The sequence below is a fragment of the Rhagoletis pomonella genome, unplaced genomic scaffold (assembly GCF_013731165.1).
Source record: "Rhagoletis pomonella isolate Grant_MI unplaced genomic scaffold, Rhpom_1.0 Rhpom_scaffold_00012, whole genome shotgun sequence".
NCBI classification, from domain to species: domain Eukaryota; kingdom Metazoa; phylum Arthropoda; class Insecta; order Diptera; family Tephritidae; genus Rhagoletis; species Rhagoletis pomonella.
Window position 1 is genome coordinate 17,764,094 of NW_023458566.1, and position 20,713 is coordinate 17,784,806.

Consider the following 20,713-nt stretch of genomic DNA (forward strand, 5'->3'; position numbering starts at 1 on the left):
ATGGGAGATTTTTTTTTTTCATAACTAGACCTGTTTCAGTGTCCGCGTCCGTTTATCAGAAAGTCTGTGTATGGAAAAACCAAAAATTGTTCGTTCCCAAGAATGTGTGCGCTTATAGGAGATGTCCGCTTATTAGAGTGTCCGCCTATGAGAGTTTTCACTGTATTTGTTTGTATTTGATATTGCGTATAATTTGATCCCCTTTGAAGTGGAACTTATGTTTGCGATGTCAACTAAGGCGACGGCGTACATCCTTTATGGCTAAGGCTCACAAAATCTATATGTAGCCATGTACATATCTACATATAAACGTAAATACATAGTACATATGTATGTACAGTGGTTGAACAAATTATAGCCGCACCACATTTTGACAAGTTTTATCATATTATTTTTTGTTGTTATTTAATTTTGGTAATTTTTGTAAAAAAAAAACTATAGTTCATTCTTAAACAAAATCCGCGTAAAACCAAGTTTCAAACTTTGTGCGATATTAAAAAAAAAAAATAAAATAAAAATCAACATAGTTTCGTAAAAATTTCGAGCTTTTTAATTAGACTTCCTAGAAAGATTCTAAGTATGCAGTTTTGCAGCCCATGGAATTCTAGTAGAATAAAGTACAATTTTCAAAAGGTTAAAAATCACCGTTGATTTTTTTGAATTTTTTTACGCCATTTGCTTCCATGTAACGAATAAACACAATTTTCGTTTATATGGAAGAAAACCGTAACATCTTCAACAAAAAAAATTCTAAAAAAGCAGCGCTAATTTTTAGCCATTTGAAACTTGTACTTTATCTAATCTAATTAAAGAAGCTTGAAATTTTTGCGAAAGTTTGTTGATTTTTTTTAATATTACACAAAGTTTGAATCTTGGATTGACATAAACTAAAATTAAATAACAAAAAAATAGTAATAAAAACTTGTCAAAATGTGGTGCGGCTATAATTTGTTCGACCACTGTATGTATCTACTTAAGTTATGTATGTATGTGAGATATACACAAACACAACTCAGTGTACTTTTTAATTCAAATAAACTAAATATGCCCCTTCAGGTATGCTTAAAACTGCTCAATGCAAAATACCATACAGTAGAATCCGGTTATAACGACTTCCAAGGGACCCGGAGAAAATGCGTCGTACTAACCGAACATCGTATAAACACAACTACACTTTTTAAATTTGTTTTGTATAAATCTGCTATTGGACATTTTTGCGCACGTAGTTACTCATGAGTAATCACTAACCAACTGCCAAAACATTTTAACTATCGAGTACACATTACTTAATTAAGCATTTTTGACGAGCAAAAATGTCAAAATTTATTTCAAGCGAATCCAAAATTGACGTCTATCGAACAAAATTTGAATGAAAAAGATAAATTTCGCTGTGGACTAACCGTTATTCATGTAACAACATGTTGTGCGAAACTTCTAATTTTCTGTGAATTTTTAAGACTTTCGCCGTTCTAACCGGACAATTTATTCATAAATTAAGTAGCTTAAAGCGGGGTCGTATTAAACGTATATACTTTCATAGTAATTTGTATCAAAACCAAACTTGAAGTTGTGTTTACGTCGCTATATGCGGAGTCGCTATAAACGGATTCTACTGTATGTACATACTATATTCGTACTATGAAGTCAAATTGGTCAGCGCTATCCTGTCTGCTTTTCTTTTCTTTTTCCAGTCTTAATAAAAAAATATATTTACTTACATATATGCACACATGAAGCTTCATACAAAAACAGCCTTTGTTGCTTCATAAATCTTGGCTACCTTCTTCTGTCCACTCGGAATGCCTCGCAAGCCCTCCTAATATATTTACAAATATACTACACTCAGCAACAACAACAAAATTTCCATTTTCAAAAACACATTGTGAGCGTCGGAATTGCTTAATCAGGAGATGCAATTGAAATTGGAATGTACTTATTTATTTACGTATGTATGCACATTTGTGGAAATATTGCTTGTTTGCACCTACATACATACATATAGCTGCGAGTAAAATAATAGCAGTAAAATTGAAAATAATGCTTTTGTTTATTTATTTATTGTTAATAGTTTTCTTTTAAAGAATGGGTCGATCTGTATCAGAAACGGCATAAATAAAAGTTTCAAAGCATGCACAAACTTCATCAAAAAAAATGAAACTTAAAAAAATTTTCATAAAATTTTTGTGCGCACATATAAAAATAAATTTGGTTCATCACCCTCGACAAAAAAAATTCTAATAAAATAAGAATTTGACTTGAAACTTGCACTTTATTATAGTAAAATTGAATGGACAACAAAACCCATCTTTTTAAGGAATCGAAATTTTGATGAACATTTTTTTAAGTTTAATTAACTTTTTTAAACTTTGGGCAAGCTTTGAAACTTTTATTTATGCGGTTTCTGATATGAATCGACCCATATTTTAAATAAAAATTATTAACAATTAATAAATAAACATAATTTACTAGCAGCATCATTTTGAATTTTACTGTTAATATTTTTCTCGCAACTGTACACGCATACATGTGACTATAGTCCACACATCGCGGCGCATACCCAGCCGCACTCACCGTCTTATTGGCGTTAATCGATTCTAAATGGTAGGCAAATCGTGATCTGAATCACTAAACGAAAGAATCATCTCTTGCGAGGTATTCCTTGGCTTAACCGAATAAGCATTTGTTTATTCTTGTATTGCTCACACCTACATACATATACACTACAAACTCACAAAGAGGAGTGCAGGCATACATATCTATGCACATGCATATTGGTAATATATGTAAATATAAAGTTCCTATTTTCTTAAAGATCAATCCGATCCATAATAATATGAATAAATTTAATTGCACTTCTTAACTTTGTGATTATGTAGTTAGGCGGTCCGCGAAAATATTAGTTTTTGTCGGTTAATTTGCGGTTGAGGTGATGGTGAAGGTGATAGTCATGGTACTTATGATCGAAAAAACTATCATAAAATTTTATCTTGTTTGATGTTTATGAACTTTTAACAATTACATTAAACAATTTGATTGAGCTTAATGCCGTTTTTTTCAAATCAACAAGTGATTTTTAAGCAAAAAAACACAACCGACATCAATTCTCATATAAAAATTTAGGAGTACCGTTAATTTCCTCCTGATGCAATGATCGGATCTAATTATGTGACCGCTATGATCTCATGATCGCTTCTCTGTACCAACATTCAAGGTTAAAGGCATGAAGCTTAGTTAAGGAGGCGCTTTATTTATATTCTACATATAGGGTAAGACTCCTGCGTTTGCGTGTGTGTGTGTGTGTGTGTGTGTGTGTGTGTGTTGTGTGTGTTGCATTAAAAAAAAAAAAACCGAGAAATCTTTCAAGTGCCTAGAACTTTCACAACAAAGCTTACACACATACATATATATGTATGTGTATATATGAAAATGGTATACGAACTCTCTTCATACAATTTATAGTTCCGCTAGAGGTGGCCGAGAGGTGTGGCACACAACCTGCTGCAATCCTCCTCATCCATTTCATTCAGACTTTATGGACTTGGCAGCTTACACTTTACTGCGGGTAGCTGTTGGTGTTATTGTTGGCGATGAAAATGCCACGTTTTATAGTTGTTTCCGTAGCATCGGTGCCCGACTGGCTGGAGCCCAGGCAGGAGTTTTATACATCACATTCGTACATTTCCATTGCTCTGCACATAGTCACATATGAATGTATGTATTACTTAGATAGCGACAGTGACGCGATGAAGGCGATTCACAAATGTTGAGTGACTAACGATGTTCATGTGCGTTAAAATATGTAGTCATTTTATTGATCACAGTTGTTTGGGTTAAGGGCATTTATAGCGGGACATTTAAAAGAGCACACACTTTTTTAGACAGTAATGAATACATAAATACAGATTTTTACAACATACGTGGTTACAAAAAAAGGGGACACATTGTACTAAGTCCGATTGGATGAAATAATAAAATGTAGCTCCAGCGTTTCTGTAGACATCTCCATGATTAGCTGCTGGAAAACGTACATACATACATGCCGCTAAAGTGTATTTGATTTGTTTTTGTTTTGAATGAAAAGAGCAAATGTTTGCGCAAAGTGTAATTGGATATGAATGCTCGAGAGCAGCAATAGCAGCCCGCCCGCCCCCCTTTCTTGGTATCCTTGCAACGTTAATGTGGCCAAAAAGCAAATCCAAAGAGTGTCATAGTTGAAATACGAGTAAATAAAAGCTAAATGCATTGTTGAAGACTTTGAATGCACATACTTATGGTTCATACACACACACACACACACACACACACAGATGCTTGTTGCACAGAGAGTGCGTCATCACAATGACACAAATCAATCAAAGACTTTAGCTTTGAAAGTCATACCCTCCCCCAATTGCCAGCCGGAGGAGCTAGATAATATGCGCTAATAGCCAAAGGATGTACACGTGCTGGGTGTGCATCCATACCCAGCAGTAAATTAAATTGTTTCAGGATGACACAGAGTAGCCATAATATCATATAAATGTTGATCTCTGCGACAAATGTTGCAGCCAATAGGGTGGAACGATTTAAGGACTTGGTTTTTCTCACCGGTATCGCCTTCAGAGGACTTTGCTCGATTTCATCGTCTCTTTTTGACAGCTGGTTAAAGTTTTCATTGACATAAATTGAATTATGTTGCCGGGAATTTTATGTATAAATTGACTTCAAGCATATGTAAATCTTGTCTTCAGAGACTTAAAGTAAAATTTAGTAACACATTTTTTTCGTGGAACATTTTGACACTCAAATCCCCTTAGGGTTTGGCTATTACATGAATTCAACCGTTTGGATACGATTCGTTGAGGCTCCAAAACCGCTGTGCATAGGACATTTCCGAGTCATTGCCAAAAAAAAAAAAAAAAAAAATAACAACTGAGTTTTCGACTCTCAGGGGCGCAATTTTTAATTGTTATTATTTCAGTTTCGGTATGCACATATCAAGTATACTTTAAGCATCTATTAACTCGCAACCTAACAAACTACATATTTTAAATTATCAGATTGATTTTCACATTGCTTCCTTCTATTGTAATGAGAAACATGCAGATATTTTTTTTTGATACCTTTGGCAGCACCTTCCAAAAGTACGGCTGGGTATCTACACCTTCTGTCGATAAGTACTTGTGTTTGTTGTTGCTTCGCTTTGTACTCCATATAAAAGGGGTTAATTAAATTAACAGTATTAGTCTGCCAATGCTGCCTCCTGATGGTTATCTCGACATAATTCGCCACAATGTGAGGAGATAATTTGGCCAATTCCACTTACAGACTCGCATTGCCATGGAGTGAATGCCAATTGAATACAATAAGAATAATTGTTGTTTATTCCTCACAATGTCCAGAGCACGTGTGTTGAGAGCTTATTAAATTTTTAGATGCATGAGTTCTACGCGAAATGAGAGACTGACATAGACGTCAATGAGAAATCTTCGATCGCAGTTCTGCAATGAAAAAGCGTTTCTTCTCTTCTGAAAACATTGTTTAAATTATTATTTATTAAATTACACATTGCGAAGACTTGCTAAAACCAATGAAAAACTGATTAAGCTCTGACATTAATACATAAAGATTTGCGAAATTGTCTTTGTTTCTTAATTCTAGGCAAATCACCTTCACATTTTCTGTCAATTATTTTCAGAAAAGCGCAAATAACACTGAATATGATTGACACTAATGTTGTGCTCTTCACTAGAAGGAGAAGGTTGGACGGCCTTGTTCCCCCTGCCCTTAATGGAGTAGCTAAAAGTATTAAGTGGCCATGTAAGAAGGTCTTTGATAAAACGTTGGGTCTGCTACCTACAGGAATCCTGTGGCTTTTCACCTCTGAAGTGAGACCCATAATCATCTGTGATGTGGTGGAGAAGACTCAATCAATTTCAAAGAACGATAGTAATGTGCGGGAGATTTCCGCTTAAGGCCACCTCTGGGGCTACTGTGAATGTGCTGTTAAACCTACCGTCGCTTAATATTTTTATCCGCGGGGAGGCCCTTAAGGCCACTTGTAGGCTTAAAAGAAATGGGTGCTGGTAGATATAGTGTGGACTGAGGCGAAACATGACGCAGGGTAAAGATCACTTCACTTCTCTCTTGCCGAACATGCCTCGGAATTTCAAGCCGAGGTATTTGCCATCTTCGGGGGCCATGGACTACGTTGTCGAGAAGCAGAGTTTGCGTGTTTAACCACCTCTAAAATAGTTCGGCAATGCAAGTCTCAACTAAATTATGTTGGTAAACACAACAAACTTGTTTTACTTTGGGTGTCAGGTCACTCGGGTGTACCTGGTAATAAGGTATCTGACCAGAGAGAGCTCAGACCTCGATGCGCAAACAGTTATAGAACTCCCACCATCGGCCGTCGAAGCCACCGTCAGAAACTTTCGCTTAGCAATGACTGGGTGGCTTCGGGGGGCTGCAGGTGGACAAAAGTCTTGTTGCCCGCAATCTCAGGGGACTTTGCTGGTCTTGCTAGGCATTTGTTTTCATTGGACATACATGGTAACCCCATTAGCCTTTGCTGCCTTGAAGGGGATGAGACAGCGGAACACTTTTTGTGCTTCTACCCGGCCTTTGCAAGGATTAGGTATGAGGCTTTTGGCAGAGATGTGTTGAGAGACGAAAACCTGAGCCCTTAAACGCCCAACAATTCGTAAATACATATCGTCGATGTTTTTGCAAAACCGCCCATCGACCAGTTGCAAAACCGCTTAAATGGCCGTTGTGGCAAAAATGAGATTTGGTTACCCTGAACTGCAGGCATCTCAAGATTTATGCATAAAAATCGTTAAATCGTTATTAAAACAACAGATTTGTAAAATAATAGCTAGAGAAAATACCGCCTATCAAGGCAATGCCTTCAAAGAATAAACCGTTTTTTCGCTCTTTTGTAAAATTTGTGTTCCGTAAGATAGGCGGTTGTGCTTATTTATTTTTTTTTTTGTTTAATTTTTGTAAACCCTTTCTATTTAAATTTAATGTTATTTGGACTATGACTCGATTTCAGAAAAAATTTGCGGTATATAATTTTCTGATTAAATTTTCAAGAGTGGACTTCGTGAACATATATCTATACATACGTATATACATAAGTACATATGCATGTATATTTTTAGATAAATACATACTTGAAGTATGACTTAAGAAAGAGTATGAATCAGCCCAAAGTATACAAATTGCAAACGAATGAATAATTACAAACACGATAGTTTGACGTATGATTTCTTAATTTTGAACCGACTTCAAAAAATGGAGAAGGTTATCAATTCGTCAGAATATTTTTTTTTTTTTTTATGTACAACCGACCGGAAAGGTGTTACCTCAGAGGTGGTCCCATACTAATTTGGTTTAGATCGAATCATTGGATCATGAAGAAATTAACAATAATACTGAGGGATTTGTATCTATCTACTACATATAGATATAATACCAATACAAAAATATATCGCGTTTTTTATTATTTTTCTGAGTACAAGGTAAACAAAAGCCTTAAATAGTTCCATTAATTTACATAATTTGGCAATATATTGACATTTAATATAAAAACATGCAGACAAATTATACGCTGATTTCTACGAAACGTAAAATTTCTAAAAATTGAATGATGATTCATTACCCAACAAAAACGAGAGATACGAAAAACATGGCGAATCCCCAACACATCTGTTTGTATATACATCAAAAGTTGCCAATTGAATGATAGCCAAAAATCACAAAAAAAAAAAAAAAACTAATCCCAAGTCAGCCATCAATGATATTTGTTCATCATAATACTCGTACGTATGTAATCTGTGCGCCAGAAATAAAAAATAAAAAAAAACGCTCGAAACTGATCGTACATATATGTATGTATATGTATGTATTATTACCCCATCGGAATAAAGCACACAGTCTCAAAAATTAGATAATTAAAAAATTAGTTGGTAATTAATTATTTTAAAGCAAATGCAGCGTTTCGGCCTCTGCTTTTAAAATTCTTCAAGCCAAATGCATTTGAATATATTCAGTTGAAACAGTTGCTTACAAGAAAAAATAAGGGTTTAACTGCTTGTAGTTAATAAAAAAGTACTTAATAAAGATTTCGAAGTAGTTGATTTTCCTACATGGTATGTATGTATGTACATATGTTTACAAGAATATTATATTTAATACAACTCATTTGAAAATTAAAATGGCAATACATATACTAAATGTTTACAATATTTTCATCAAAAAGTGTACTGTACAGAACGAGTGTAACTTACCGGGTGTGTTTGTTTACCTTGACAGTTATTTTTATAAAATAAACGCGGCATAAAAATTCTATCTTTTGTGTTTTTGTTTACCTTACTCATGCAATGGCATTAACATTTCTCAATGGCTCGTAGAGGTTGACAAAAAATTTCGATCTTTAAATATGAATAAAAATTCAAAATGGTTAAAATCATACCTGAATATTTTCGAAGTCGCTAGAACATTTTTGCTCAAAAATTGTGAATGGTAATTTCCGATCTTTACTCGAATCGAACTTTCATGCCCTTCATACGCCGGCATATATTTATGTATTTGTTTGCGTGTAGGTTAATTTTATTTATTTATTGTTTCTAAAAAGTGAATACTTTTTTATTGTGTGAATGAATGCGTCTTTTTGATTGAAATTTGCAGAAAAAAATATTAATTATGCAGTGGTATGGCCCATTTATTTGCCATCAGCAAAAAAAAATATTAATAATCAACGCGATTTTGCAGCCGCTTAAAACCTGCACAAATTATTAAATTTACAAAACTTCATACTCAAAAAACTTCTAAAAAATCTGATTAAAAAAGTCAAAATTTTAATGGAAATTTGTTAAATATTTCCAAGTTCTGTATAAAGTTTGAAAGTTTGATTTATATGGTTTTGGTTAAGGCATGAACCAGGTTTTTTGAAAAAATAACAAAAACAGTTTAACTTTATTTGTTTTTGTTATTTTATGGCCTTATAACAATTACATTCAACAATATTCAAAGGCTTTGCTTTCCACAATTCTTGAAAAAAGTTTAACTTTAAAAACCTTGCGAATATGTAACAAAAATAACCATGTACTCATCACTGCTCCCCACTGTATGTACATCCAAACAGTCCAAAAACAGTAAAGTCGGAATTGTAATGATCTCACCCCATAGGATTGTTCTATATCGAAAAAAGTGTACCCTTATTTTTATTTTGAAATCAAAAAACTTTAGAGGTCGCTCAAAGCGGTCAAAGATTTCCATGTATTTTTATATGGGAAAAAATATTTTTTGATAGAAATGGTATAGAATTCTTCTTCTATTTAAACATTTTTTAATACTAACGATTTTTTATTGGTCCCCCCATTGCATTTTTCGGTGTTTTTGGCGACCCTATAAATTATAGTTGCGATGAAAAAATGATTAAATAAACAATTGGGTGTTATTATTGGGAATCTCCTGCAGAGAATAGAGTTTTTCGATAGAAAAATATTTATTTTTAAGAATTCTATACCACTTCTACAAAAAATTATTTTTCCCATATAGAATAAATGGAAAACTTTGGGCTATATTTTTTTCGGTATAGAACAATCTTAGGGGGTGAGACCATAAAAACTCCGACTTTACTTTTCCACATGCATTTTTGGACCACCCCAATGTACATATTCGTTTGAATACCCGTAAATAACAGTTTTGTAATGATAAAATAGTGTGATAATTTTGACGCGCCGTAAACACCTCAAAGTTCAATTTCACTTTCATGCTGGGCAACATGGAACTCTCGCATTCGGGGCATACATACACCATAATGCGCCACCAATAGCTGTCCGCCAACACACGCACGCACTCGTACTCAACAACAAACGTGACATTGTTTACATCCGCCAGATAGACAAACTGCCGAATCGATGGACAGACGTCCCACACGGCGGCTATGAATTCATACACCTATAGAGCAATCAAATTGGTATTTTTGTACCGTTATAGAGGTGCTACTGCATTTAGGCTTAGTGATTTCAATGTGACCGCCATAGTATGGTGGCCAATTGGTTTGTCGTCAATGGCAATGGGCAATGGGCGATGGCAACGACAACGATAGCAAAGGTATATAATAAAAAGCCCATAATATATACACAGACCTACATACATACATATTTACATTAGACTGCATCACTCCCAATACAAAAAAAAAAAAGATCGGTACTGTGTTTCCCTTGGAATTATAAAATCTATTATATTTTAAGACTTCCACCAAATTGCGAGAGTCGTGTCGAAGCAAGTGGTTTTTCGAGAGTCGAATCGTATCGAAAATTTCATGGCATTGCCTAAAATTTCGACTCGAAAAACGAAAACGGAAAAACTTGGCAGCACTGCATAGTTTTCGACGATTCTCGTCGTTTGCTTATTTCAGCACGACATTAGACAATGCCAATGTTGCCGAGTCGTACAATATAGCCTAATTTACTACTTGCGCTGATAAAGATTTACGTGAGCTGGACCGATTTGAAAATACCTCAAAAAATGCAGTTTTTTATGAATCAAAATAGTTTGAAAAAAAAATCCCCCCAAATGACAAAACGGTTTAGGCTTAAAAAATTTGCATAAAATATTTTTAAAAGATTTAAAAAAGTTTTCAACGGATTTTTGGTGCTGTTTTTTAACTTTTTTCAAAGATTGGTATAAGGAAAACTTGCATAACTGAACCTAAACTATTCCGCTTTAGACTGTTGAGATATCATTGGAAAGGTATTTTCTCACCTTTTTATATCTTTGCTTATACATTCATTCAAAGGATGAAAGAGAAAGGTAGGATGAGCGAGCGACATTTCAAGTTGAATTAAGATGTGTTGGTATTTGAAAAAAGGGACGTGAATGAGTTTTTTTGTGGACAGAAATAAAAAAGAGTGGGAAAATGCCTTTCTACTGAGACCCATAAGCCAAGTTTTTCGTACATCAATCTTTGTAAAACGTCAAAAAACAGCGTCAAAAATCTCGTTATAACGATTCCGTTGAATAGATTTTAAAATATTTTTATGCAGGTTTTTTAAGCTTAATCTGTCATCTGAGGGGACTTTTTTTTCAAAAAGTTCTTTAAGAAACTGTTTTTGCTCATAAAAGACTCAATTTTTGGAGGTATTTTCAAATCGGTTCAGCTCACGTAAATCTTAATATTTTGCAAAATATTTTGGTGGACGTCTTCAAATGTAATAAATTTTGTAATCCCGGCGGAAAACCGCAACTTTTTTTGGTAATGCAGTCTAATGTACACACATACATATATCGATTGTGGCCTTAAATGGAGAAAAAAATATGTCTCTTCACCTGCGCTGCCTGCACCGCATGGCTAGCTCACCTTCAGGTTGCTGCAATCTCGTGTATGTATGTATGTACATATGTTGATTGTTTTTGTTTGTTTTATTTTTGTAAATAATGCCTACATTTTACAGCTACACATTTGTCTATATAATTTGTGGGCATACTGTCGTGCTTATGGCACGTGGCCCAAGTTGTATGGACTGGTTTGGTGGTACTCGCACCCAGTTCTTCGTCGCCGCATACCGCTCCACAGGCTCGATTTAGTATTTCATGCCTAGTTGTTGTTGGTGTACATATAAAAACGCGCCTGCGTTTGCGAAAGCGGTGTCCAAGCGCGTAATTATTCGCACTCGCATGCTTCGATCCGTTCTCCATTTGTGCGCCCAGACTGTTGGTGTGCAGCATCCGTATGACTGACTGTCTGCTTCTCTTTTCTCCATTGACGCGGCGGACAAGCCAGCGACCGATGGAGTAGTGTTGACGTCAAAGGTGGTCGCCACCGTTTTTTTTTTTTTGTCTAATTAAGGCCCTGGGTAGCATTCCTGCACCCGAGAGGTTGAGGTAGACAACTTTGACGCGGTTGCCCACAAATGGTAGTGTTGTTGTGGGGCAACCAGCGTAGCATTTGGAGGTACATATGTAAGAGAAATTGCAAAGCATTCACAGCAAAAAAATTTCGAAATTCGTGTGGGTTTGAAGCCTAACAGACTTTAGTCCGATGAAAACTACTTCGAGTCGCTAAAAAAAAGTACTTCTAATACAAATGTTGGGCGAACTTCTGAAACTTACTTGTCTAAATTACATGACGCGTACATAAATATTAGAGGGCTGCATGAATTCATTCAAACTTCTAGCCAAACAGAGTACAGTAGGTTTGAATATTTTACTTCACATACAAAACACTCAGCGTTTAGAATTTTGGAAGTTATGAATATACATTTTGTTTTAAATTTTCTACCTTCAAATGGAGGAATGTGAATGAATGAATGGAAAACATTCAAACCATTCAAACTCATTTGGGTAAAAGTTTTTTTCTACAAACAAGTTTTTTCGTATGTAATATGTATGTTTTTACATATGTGCATAGAAAAAATATTTTTGGATATTCATACAAAAAATTGTCATTTATTTCAAATCAATTTATTTTCATTTTGTTTGAATACTGTAATGTCGACACAAATATCAGAACAGCTATTCACTCAAATTCAGAAAAAATTGAAGCCAAAATCATTCATGCGTTTTGTATGAGTAATTCATAAACCGTTTTGAATGCATTCATGCAGCCCTCTAATACATATGTACTTGTGTTTGTACATATTCAAATGTTGTTTCGTTCGATGTTCGTTGTTTGCTGCTCGCGTATTGATTTGATTTCCACCAAAAGCCTCAATGGAAAAACATGATCCCACCGATTTGGTTTGCAAAATGTGGCAGCAATGAAAGCAGGAGCAACAGCAGCAGTGCAGCAGCAGAAGAGCGACAATGCCAAAGAGGTTTGCCTTCGCAACTCGCGTTTGATTGGCGGCATTGTGGATGCCAAGTTGCGGTGGCACAAACCGCATGCACCAATACTTGACTGACATTATTGGCCTGATTTGTTGTTAGGTTAATGTTTTATCTTATTGCCAGTGTGTGAATGTTGGTTGATGGATGGCTTCACATCGCTGAATGGAAAATTCGAAACTATTGGAAATTAATATGGAAACATGCATATTTTTTTCTACATACAAATGAATGTACCTATTAATTTTCACACTTTTACCTAGTTCACATCTCCATTCGAATGGATCGTATGGCGTATATGTATTAATTAATGTGTGATATATTTTTAATTTTCCCAGATTTCTCACATCGAAAGTTAACAAACGTAATCAAAACGAACGACCTCAATATTGCAATTTATTTACAATAATTGGAATCTAGAATTGCTGCTTAAACAAAAGGTGAGTAATTTCGTTATAAGATTTTAGTTATAAAATAATATATTAATTTAAATGCGTAGAACTTTGAAATAAAAGAAAATAAAAGCACATTTAGAGTACTCACAATACCTCTTAAGGGGGTTATCTAAGGTCATTCGTAGCAACCAAGAATATCAGTTTTTTATTTAGAGTATTCAGCATATTGTATTTAATTGTCGATATAATTTAGAAAAACTTAAAGAAAAGTCACCGAGCAATTCACCGAGGTATAGATAAAAATTCTTTGCTCGTTCTCTAGCCATGCCTGCACATTGGCCTGCGCCTTAGTTGTATGGAGAAAATTTTTTTGTGTTAAGCTTTTGGATGCAGAAATATTCCTTGAGCATCTATTATTATTATTTATATATTAATCCATATTTACATACTTATTATTTTTTTAGAACAAACTTTTTATGGTATACCATGCGAAAATCATGCTTTTTCTATCAGAGTACCGTGCTTTTTTTTCAAAAGCAAAATTTGTTAAGTTAAACATTTTTTTTTTAACCTCTTCAAATTTATTAAGTAGGTTGACTTTAGGGCTTGACTTCCGTTTCTGCATAAGGCTTGCAATGGGGGCGTGAATCAAATGTTTGTATCGCGAAAAAAGCTTCATCAAATTTATCCAAACTCAATATGCACATTTCTCGTGAGTTTATCTCACCATTTTGTAAAAATGGCCAAAAGCGGAAGAGACCACGTTCACTTTCCATATATTTTTTCCAGGTATTTTTTGTTTGACTTATTTTCAACACATCAGCCAACAGTTATCAACTGAATCAGACGAAGGCGAGCGGTATCATCAGCTTGCTCTTCCTTTCGAGATGAGGTGCACTTTTACTAAACTTTATTTGACCATTAACGTTTTCAATTGACTTATACCGTTTTAAAGGTATAGAGGAAAGCAATCTCCTGACGCAATATTAGCGGAAACTTGTTGGTGGATTATGAAGACGTACAAAGAACGAGAGAAAGACACGCAAGAGGAAGTAATCGAGCGCGACATAAACAATTTACTGGATGATTACATACGTTGTATCTCACAATGCATATGAATAAAATTTTGTAATGAAAATTTTATTTTTTTTAAATGCAAGGACCAAATTTTGAACGCCAATATCTTTTGAAAGCTATTCAAAATCGGTAATATCGACCGGTGTTGGTTTGTTTTTCCGTAAGAAAAATGTACACTGTGCAAGTAATCGGTCATTTAATGGGTTTTGGACAATATTTTTTTATTTTTTATTATTCAACAAACGACACAAGGGCTAACAAATAATTCACCTCGAAAGGTTTTGATATAATCGCCACACAAAAACCAAAAACAAAATACATGTAAATTTTGTTTTTGTACGGTAAGATCATAGGTTCAAATGTATCCCAATAATAACCAGAAACTGAGTTCCTATTAAAGTTTAACAATATCAATTCTTAACAAAATCCAAAATTCAAAAATGTTAGATAGGGCCTTTTTATATTAAGGTAGGTTGGGTTAGGTAAGGTGGCAGCCCCATGTAACCGGAGTTCACTCAGACAATGTGGGATTGTCCTTTGTGATTTATCGATAAAACGTTCCGAGCCGATTATGTATTTAGGAATTCGGCTAATCTCAATGCCGCAGAGCTCCTCGGGGCTATTTAGAAAGGGAGAGCCAAAGTACTGCAACCTTCGCCTCACAAATGCTGAGCACTTAAGAAGGGAGTGCTGATATGATTCCATTATATTAAGGTAACGATATGTACATACATATAGTGGTCCACAAAATAGTAGGAGTGCGATATTTTGGATATTTGTCTTTAGTTTATTTAATGTTTTTTTTTTTTTTATAAAAATCAAGCCAAATAAATTCAGATTTCAATCTTTGTACACATATTTTAAAAATTCTGCGAATTTTCACCAAAATTTCAAACATTTTTATCAGCATTTTTAGAAAAAATTTTGGTATGCAGTTTTGTAGCCCATTTAATTCTAAAAAATCCCGTTAATTTTTCTAATTATTTTTTTTTGCTTGCAGTGTACCTTATATAAAAGAAAATTGTCGAACATATTTTGTATGGAAAAAACGTGAAACACCTTCAACCAAAAAAAAGTCTCCAAAATCAACAGGATTTTTTACAAATTTGAAACTTGCACTTCGTTATACTGAATGGGCTACGAAACTACATAGCAAATTTTTTTTTTAAAGATTCTCATTAAAAAGTTTGGAATTTTGGTAAAAATTTGCAGAATTTTTATAATTTTTGTACAAATTTTTAAATGTAAATTTATATGCAGTTTGTTGTATACCACCTAGACTTAAAAAAAAAATACACGTTAAATAAACGAAAGACAAATGCCAAAACTGGTCAAAATATCGCCCTCCTGTTATTTTGTCGACAACTGTACATATTTGTATTCATATTTAAATACAATCATACAAAAGGAAAATAATTCCTTATTAAATGATGAGTTGAATAAATATATTGTAGACCAGGCGACAGCAGTGGAAAGGCACAGGATCTTACAAAGGCTCCACGCTGTCGCAGCTTCGTGACATTTTGTCCTTTCAGCGCTGAGCAAACAACATGAAAGTGCTCGTTCGTTCAGTGAAATGCCGCACACGCGCAAGCACACTGTGTACGATGGAATGGTTGGAGCTTGTATTTGCACTTTGTAGACAAAATGGTCGCCGCTAGGCGCCACAGTGTCGCGCCAGTGGAGATTTCGTGGCGGCTGGCTGCTGTGTGCGTGTGCGCTTCTTTAGCAAGCACTCAATTTTGCGCTTTTTGCAATGAATGTCAACGTGTGTGGGTAGCGATAGGTTCTGCGCTATTTTATAGGAATTACTTAGATTACTTTACGAGTGCTACGAATGTAAAATTTTTTATGCTCTACCACTCGTGGAAAGTAGGAGGACATTTAAGCGCCTGGGACAAATCGCCAATTGGGTATTATTGCGATCGCCAAACACTGCGTTGGCTGCGTTGCTTAGCTGGCGACCAATTAACCATTAGTGCAACCGGAATTTTTCCTCATTCATCTTAGACTGCAATTAATCAATTCGTCTTCAAGATAATCATCAGTGCAGTAAAAAAAAGTTGTAGCGCAAACGATAAGTAAAAAGGAAAAGAGCTTTTTCATGTTTTACCGCTAAAGAATGCACGCATATTTACTTTCAGTTATGTGAATGGATATCCACGCTGCACGACCGTCGACCGTTCCTCTAGAAACTGCCAGCAATATTGGCATCCTGGCGAGTGCTTCTCCATGTTGAAACATGGCTTCGCTTTTTTGAGCCATTTGCTGCTTGCTGACTTACAACTTTTTTTTGTACTGGATGCATTTTCAATAAATAAAAAAAAAAATAACAAAATTTAGCTCGTTATCCTGTTGGCTTAGTTAGTCGAGAACATCCTTTCGCTGTGGGTGGCGGCCAGTGCTGAGTTGTCATTGAGTTGACTGTTGAAAATAGAAGTCACTTGTGCTAACCTTGGCGCTGTAACAGAATGTGGTAATTTTTTATTAATGTTGTTGTTGTTGCTGTTGTTGTTGTTGCTGTTGTTGTTGTTGCTGTTGCTGTTGTTTTCAATGTTTGCAAATTAACTTAATCGCTGAAATCAGTTTGTTAGCATTAATTGCATTCTTCGAAGATTGCTTGTTGTCTGCGCTCGCAACGCTGCGGCATCCAGGCCCATTCAGCCTATATTTATATATAAATATCGGTAGTGTACATAGGTACACACATACATACATACATATATATGTGCAAGTATTGGCGCATCCTTTGCAGTGGGGGGGTTGCTAATTGAAAAGCCAAAGCCTAAATACCTAAGTACATAAATACATACATATGTACAAGCGGCACCACTCTGAATCTATGTACAGATAAGCATACATACATACATATTTACACCGGTTTTTGGCATACACAGCATGTATATGGATTTACATAGCCATAAGTATGTACGTAAGCTTTTGTTAATTTTTTTTCGCAGTCACATACATATGTATGTATTACTGCTGTCCTCCTCAAACTGTTTGGCCAGTGGGAAATTTCATAGTGGTTGCTGCCTGTCGTGCGATTCTACATATAATCCAACCCCATGGGGTGTGATTTTAACGCCTTATATGCGAATAAGATGCCACACTCTTGTGTTGTTGGCAGCGCTGTACACCCACCCACCAGCTTGTGGACCACCACAAACTCAACCCAACGCACATCAGCTTTGCGGCAGCACATCATTCCACACAAATGCTTTTCACCCCGCTGTGGTCTTCTGTGCACTTCCTTTGAGTTTACTTGACTTGGGTTTATGCTGCTTTTTCGAGCGTTTGTCAGTTCCTTTGAAAGCGTCTACGATGCGCAGCTTCCGATGGCGCATGCGCGCTTTTGCGTAAGCTGTGATGTTATGCCGTCATCGTCATTGTCGCCGACGCAACTGCTGCCGCCACAGCCATCATCAGCACCACCACCACCATCACCACCAGCAAGTCCACCCCAGACTGGCAGACCGGCAGACACAGAACGCTAACATCTTGTGGAATGGCTGAGCTTTGCCGCAGTGGAGCACGATGTGTCGCTGACGGAGCACATCATTCTAGGCCTAACCACAGATCGGAAAGGACATCAGCAGCGTGTAGCAGCATCAGCATCAGCATTAGGCGCCGCCGTGATACCAGCAGCCGCTTAGCTGTGAGAAAGTGCTGGCCGCTTGGACCAACTCAGTTGTGCTTGCAACCTGCCACGATACACTTGTGCAAAATGTAGAACTGAAACATTAAAAAAAAAAAAATTGAAAAAAAAATTTTTTTTTAATATAAATACTAAAAAACTACTCTCAACGGTTGTGCTCATCGATCGAAGATGATTTTTAGTAAAATTACGAGTAACGAGTTAACGGTTTTCGCTTTTAAAAATTTTAAAACCACTAACTGAAATAACCAAGTGCCTTTCGTGTTCCACGTGACATGCCAAGCTAAGAAACACCAGGAGCCTTAAGATGCAGATTTCAGTGCCTTAGATACGCAAATGTTTTTTTAAAAATATATATATACAAATTTTTTTTTTTTTATTGAACGCTGTTACTCAAAATTGTTTTTTTTGAATTTCGTGTGCCTTAATCGCCGTACAGCCTTAATAATGCAATCGTTGTCGTCTAGAGATTGCCGCTAAACGTGTTTTTTTTTTTTTTTAATATTGTTTTACACGAATCTTCGTTGATCCATAGTCGCGTTTTTATCATCGTTCATCGCTTGTTGTTAAAAAATATTCCTTCACCTTTGTACGTTTTAAATGCTATTGCTGTTGTTGTTATTGTAACTGTAATTAACTGTTAAGCTTCGGTTAATGTCGATATACTTATATGATATTTAAAAAAAAAAATAAAATAAATTTTGTTAATCAAAAAATCAACGTTACGACGTCATTTCTGTGCGACGTAGCGTTGTTGGTGTCACATCACAACGTGCCTCGTCAGTTGTCGGCGATTCGGAAGCGTTGAACGGCCTAACGGTTATTATGTTCTCCACGAATCGCTCGATCGAGCTGCAGTAACGATTTAAAAAAAAATCTTCACACAATTGCCTTGCGTTTTGTCCGATGTGCCTTCACGTTTTTAAAATAATCAACGACTCAGAGATGAGTTTGAATTTTCCAAAGAGTAAGTACAAATTAAATTGGGTAGATATCTCAGAAATACTACTTTCATAACTAACGCTCGTATCTATACTTTTTTTTGCAGTACAATACTTTTTTTTTTGGGTTCCAAAAATGGATACTCCTTTTTTTCCAAAATACTGCATTTATACGAAAAAAATACTTTTTTTTTGCTTCATTAATTTTTTTAATGCACAAAATTTGTCAGCCGTTGATACAAAACTATATACATAAGTTAACAGCGAAAAATACGTTATAAAAATACATACATATGTATATTGACATTGAAAAAAATAGAGACACAACATTTTTACAAGTTTTGACAATTGTTTTTTCGTTTGTTTAATGTTTATTAATTTTTTATTAAAGTCCAGTTAATATATAATACTTAATAAAAATAATAATAGATTGGCGCTTACACATACTATGTTAGTGTTTGGCCGAGCTTCTCCTCCGATTTGCGGCGTGCGCCTTGATGTAGTTGCACAGTTTTACTCCGTTTCTGTGTGAAGCTGTTGTAACTTCTTAATCAGCATCTTGGTATGCAGTTTGTAGCCCACTAAATTTTAGTATAATAAAGTGCAAATTTTAGTATGTACATATGACTTACGGTTGATTTTTGACAATTTTTTTGTTGACGGTATTCCTAATTTGTTCTTATAAAAAAATAGTCGAACATACCGACTGCTGAGTGGAAGATCGACCTATCTCGGCAGCCAGTTCGAAAATGTCCTATCTCAAAAAAAACTTTTCAAAAACGTTCTATTTAAGAATTTGGTTGAAGAACGCCCCATTTCAGAATTCCTTTCAAAAAACGTCCTATCTCAGCTACCGATTCAAAAACGCCCTACATTTTCAATACATTTTGAAATGAGATAGGGCATTTTTGAATCGAATTCTGAAATAGGGCGTTCTTCAACCAAATTCTGAGATAGAGCGTTTTTCAATAAAATTCTGAAATAGGACGTTCTTGAAATTAGCGAAAATCTATCCTATGGAAAAATGTTTATGAATAATTTTTTAAGTAATTGCAGACATTTGAAATTAATTTCAAGTATTTTCCAAAAAAGTGGAGGCACTTAAACGAAAATTTTTTTCTTTCATTTTTGAACATAAATAAATAAAAAAACAGAGCTTTTTTAAAAAATCGCCACGGATGGATCGATGCGAAATTTAATTATCACTTATTTAAAAAAAGAAGCTTGAAATCATGAAGCCATATTTGGGCTCTCAAAATTAATTTGTCCACAGCAACCTTTTTTGCCCCATTGTGCGGCGCAGGTTAAATAAGCTCAGATTCGCATTGATATTCGATAATTTTTTTGTCGACGGTATTTTGTAGACACCTCAGACTAGAAAATTTTCGATGTGCAGCATTGTTGAATTTTTCTCATTTTTGTACAAAGTTACAAATTTGGATTTGGAAATACTGCATAATATACATTTTTTTGTCCGAAAAAAGATACGAACGTTAGACAAAAATTAATTTTCGAAAAAATATACTTAGAATTGCTGAATTTTTGGCAAATATTTTTTTCTTTATCTTTAAATTGTGTATAATATCACCAATCTAGCTATGCAAAAACCAAAAATGTGGCTCGATAGAACTTTTTGTGCTGTTTTCGACCCTATCTGAAGGAATTAAAATATAAAGAAGATGTCAATTGTTAAAGTGAATTTTTTTGTTTTTTAATCGACTTCCAAAAAAGGAGGATGTTATCAGTTCGTCGGAATATTTTTTTTTTATGTATGTTACCGCATAACTTTGGACCGCGGTTCAACCGATTTCGATAATTCT

The 20,713-nt window shown here is 35.0% G+C and overlaps 1 protein-coding gene across 1 annotated transcript in view; it reads left to right on the plus strand.

Moving 5' to 3' along the window:
* The window catches only part of LOC118747613 (talin-2), a 72,258-nt gene that overhangs the window by 24,569 nt on the left and 26,976 nt on the right, over positions 1-20,713 (plus strand). Inside the window, exon 2 of the mRNA XM_036481663.1 lies at positions 13,161-13,262. The gene's annotated coding sequence lies outside the window, so the exon portion shown is untranslated. The remainder of the gene's footprint in view (positions 1-13,160; positions 13,263-20,713) is intronic.